The sequence below is a fragment of the Dipodomys spectabilis genome, unplaced genomic scaffold (assembly GCF_019054845.1).
Source record: "Dipodomys spectabilis isolate Male_0828 unplaced genomic scaffold, ASM1905484v1 ptg000002l, whole genome shotgun sequence".
In the NCBI taxonomy this organism is placed as follows: Eukaryota; Metazoa; Chordata; class Mammalia; order Rodentia; family Heteromyidae; genus Dipodomys; species Dipodomys spectabilis.
In genome coordinates, this window is record NW_024870679.1 from 53,148,038 (window position 1) to 53,152,483 (window position 4,446).

Here is a 4,446-nt window from a genome sequence, read left to right on the forward strand (position 1 = left end):
AGTAACTTCTATGGAGCTAATACCACAAGAAAGCTAAATAATTTGCCCAAGAATTTAAGACACAACCACATCTCTGCTTAGCTTGTCATTATTTTCTCCTTCCTCAGTGCTTGTCAGAATTAACAGAGCTTGACTTAGCTTTGTCCTCCTTCTAAATGTTCTCTACAAAGGACATTGCCTACAACTGATCCCACCCCTTTCCCTCACTTGAATTTTCTTGTCTTTTCAAGTTATTTTGACTAATAGTTGTTTGTGAAAATTTTTTTTTTGTCTGCCTCTGGTGCTTATCACAGGTTGTGTTCTCACACTGACTGTATAGAAAGAGGAGGAAGAGTAAATCTACCCCATATAGACCTTGGCACAGACCCTGTGTCTGCTCTGTATTGTGAATGGGGAGACATGGGGAACATTTTTTTTTTTGTCATTCCAGTTCTTGAATGGGTGGTTTTAGGGACAGTAAATGAAGAGATGATCTGTGGTGTTTAGGATAGAACCCAGGGCTTTCATGTGCTAGGTAGGCATTCTGCTGCTGAGATATACACCCAGCCCAGGAAATGATTTTTGCTGGTTGAAACTGGGTCTGTCTGCTTTATCATTTTGTCTGTCTATCTATCTATATAAATAGATAGATAGATAGCAAGACATATAGGAATATATATATATATATATATATATATATATGATAATAGACTTGAACTATAGGAATGACACTGCTTAACACAAATTTCTTTTTCGTCCTAGGGCTTGAACTCAGGGCCTGGGCTCTGTTCTTAGCTTTCTTTGCTCAAGGCTGGTGCTCTACTACTTGAGCCACAGATTACTTTCAAATTTTTGGTGGTTAACTGGAGATAAGGCTCAAGGACTTTCCTACCTGGACGGTTTTTGAACCCTGGTCTTTAGATCTCAGCCTCCTGAGTATCTAGAATTACAGGCACCAATGGGTGGCTGGCAGAAACTTCTTGATCTATGAAGTATTCACTGAGATGTTGCAGGCTTGGTCAGCAGTGTGGCACAACTTCAAAAGTGCCCTGCAGACATTGTGGCGCTCCCCAGCCTTCCTGTGATGTGCACACATGATGACCTTTGTGGACACACTGGGACAAGGGAAGGAGGGAGGTCAGAGCCCCCGATATTGAGGGATCAGTATGGTAGTCAGTAATTTCCAGTTCAGGAGTGCTCAGGAAGAGTCCATGTGACCCAGTGGGGCTAAGTTTTGAAGACAGGGGGTTCTGGAAGTTTTCCAGGAGGGGTGGTGGTGGACTTGGTGAAAGGCCTTAGAGAATTAGAATGGAGATGGGTGTGGGGGCTGCTTTGTGTAGGCCCTGCCTATGGCCCAAGCAGTGGGCCATAGGCAGAGGCAAGAGGAATAAGGAAGCTAGTCACCATTTGCAATTAATGTACTCACTTTTCAGTGATTATTTTCAGAGTAGGGACTTTACCTGGCCTACTCTGTCTTAGAACCTGGCACCACATAGTAGGGTTTTTAGTCAGGTGCTTGTTTTCCACTAGGACCTCAGAAGATGGTAGGTTTAGATTCAGGGAGAGGAGAGGGAGGGCATTCCTGGGGGCAAAGCCATGTGGGCAAAGGCACAGAGGTAGGAAAGCATGAAACATGTGTTGAGATCAATGAGGAGCCGGGTTTGTCTGGAAAAAAGGGCTTGTGCCAGGGAGTTGTGGGCGATGAGGTTGGAAGGTGGGCAGGAATGCTACATTTTCCAGGTTGGGTTTGAGGCCACAACAGTAATTCCCTGCAGAAGGAGAGGGGGAAGGATGGGGCCGCAGAGGGCTGTGTGGCCCATGCCGCGGTGGGGGTGGCTGGGCAGGAGGCTGTAGCTCCCTCCTGTGTGTCTGTCCAGCTTCTTGTCTCTTCTGGTGTTATGCAACTAGGTGTTGGGGGGGAAGGCCAAGCATGTCAGCTTATTCCTGTGGGCAAGGAAGTACACACACACACACGCGCGCACTCACACACACACACACGTCCTGAGAATGATACTTTTTCCACTTGTCAAGAGCCAGTAAAAAGCTGAAGGTATAAAATGCAGGACTGGCAGGGCTGGAGGGCTGACAGGAGAAAAGCTGGGGCTTTGAAAGTCCTGTAAGTGGTGACAGGCTTTGGGAGTTGGGGAGCAAAGGAAGCAGGGTGTCTGTGGAGAACTGAGTGTGGCCTGGTTCCTGCCCTGGGTGGTCCTAGAGGAGGTTTGTAACCTTCAGGGAGGCATCCATATCCTTTCAATTCATCTTCAGACTTGCAACTCACAGGCCTGAGTGTCTGAGCAGCTATAGGCACCTGGTCCCATGGCCAGAGTAGTGTGCTGTCTGGGTTCAAATCCTAATTCTGTGGCTTGTCAGCTTTGTGGCCTTAAGTGCCTCATTTAACATTTGGGCATTTTTCTCTGTCTATCGAACAGGAGTCTGATATGAGTTAATACTTGTTCGGAAGAATGCCCATAGTAACTGTGCAGCCAGAATACCAGCCAGGGGTGGTGGCATACACCTGTGATCCCAATACTCAGGAGGCTGAGGCAGGAGGATTGCCAGTTTGAGGCTAGTCTAGGCTAGTCTGGCCTCACACTCATAGCAAAACAAGAAATTTACAATTTTAAGTCTTAGCTTTCTTTTTTCAATCCCTAAGTATAATTTATTTTTTCAAACTTTGCTTTCCTAACTTATTAAATAATTCTGTGTGTGTGTGTGTGTGTGTGTGTGTGTGTGTGTGTGTGTATTTGGGCTTGAACTCAGGGCCCCTCCACTCTCCCTTGGCTTTTTTCTGCTCAGGGCTGGTGCTCTACCACTTGCATCACAGTCCATTTCTCATTTTTTTCTGATTAACTGGAGATAAGAGACTCACAGGCTTTTTAGCTTAGGGCTGGCTTTGAGTTACCATCCTTAGATCACAGCCTTCTGAGTAGCTAGGATAATAGGAAAGAGCCACCAGTAACCAGGCTAAAAATAAGTAATTCTTATTTACTGTGAAACATTGTAATTATTATTTTTGTGGTGCTAGAGATGGAGCCTCAAACATGCTAGGTAAGTGGTCTACCACTGAGCTAAATCCCAGTCTCTCTCTCCCTCTCTCTCTGTCTCTGTCTCTCTCTCCCCCCCCACCCCCTTTTACTTTTTAAATGTGAAGCGTTAAGAAAGTTTTTTTTTTTTCAGTCAGGGTCTTTTTATGTTGTTCAGGCTAGTCTTCAGCTTCTAGCTTCAACTGTTCTTCCTGCTTCTATCATCTAACTATCTAGGACTACAGCTGTGAACCACCATACCTGTAAGTTTTTAAATGTTTTGCTGTGAGGGACACAAAGAAAATTAAAAACCAGCATAAGATAATTATTTACGTTTAACAAATATAGAAGTGAGTGATAGTTTGCACTTCATTTCATACTCATAAAAGCACTGGGATTATTAAATCTGTTTTATAGGCAAAGAAATTGAGGACCAAAGAAGTTCTTGACTTGATTAAGGTCCCACAGCTAACTTTATTTCTTCTGGATGGAGGAGACAGGAATGTTTTCCAATTAGGCCAGGAGAACTGGGAATGTGTGAAGAGTGGAGAGGGGAAGGCGCCTGAGCTGGCACAGGATGGGCACAGGGAGATTTGAACTCTGCAGGAACAGTGTGGGTTGAGTTGTGGGTTTGCTTTTCCAGGGCATAGTCCTTGGGTGCCCTGACCAGTTCAACCTCAGTCTTGGAAATTTTCTAAGATGGGAAGATTTTTGGACAGATGGAGAAAATGGAGGCTCACCCTTTACTTACGTCAGGAGTGAACCAAATGTGTTGAATTAGAGTTAGGCTAATGTGTCACCATGGTTGAACAACTTTAATGAGATGACTAAAGGGATTCCGCTTGAGTTTCAACATCCTTGGAAATTTTCAAAGAAGTAAAACAAGTGTGTAGTTGTTTAAGAGTTATCTTCTCATGCCTGTAATCCTAACTACTCAGGAAGCTGAGATCTGAGAATCATGTTTTTTGTTTTTTGTTTTTTTTTTGTCCGTTCGTGGGACCTGAACTCTGGGCCTGGGCACTGTCCATCAGCTCTTCAGCTCAAGGCTAGCGCTCTACCACTTGAGCCACAGCGCCACTTCCGGCTTTTTTTCTTTTTGCTTATGTGGTGCTGAGGAATCAAACCCAGGGCCTCATGCATGCAAGGCAAGCACTCTACCACTGAGCCACCTTCCCAGCCCAGAATCATGGTTTGATGGCTACCCAGGCAGACAAATCCAAGAAACACTTATCTCTAATTAGCTAGCAAAATCCTGGAAATGGAGCTGTGGCTCAAGTGGTATAGTGCCAGCATTGAGTGGTAAAAGCTAAGTGAGAACGTGAGGCCCTGAGTTCAAGCTCCAGTACCAAAAACAAAAACAAACAAACAAACAAAATGTCTTCAAATGTAAACTTTTACCATCACCACTGTTATTATTAACAGGATCTATCTGTCTCCTGCCGGT

The 4,446-nt window shown here is 44.7% G+C and overlaps 1 non-coding gene across 1 annotated transcript; it reads left to right on the plus strand.

The window, feature by feature from the left end:
* The first annotated feature begins 271 nt into the window (after positions 1-271).
* LOC122112872 lies at positions 272-403 on the plus strand. The gene has a single exon (XR_006148290.1). It is a non-coding gene; the product is annotated as a small nucleolar RNA SNORA51 (small nucleolar RNA).
* Positions 404-4,446: the final 4,043 nt, after the last annotated feature.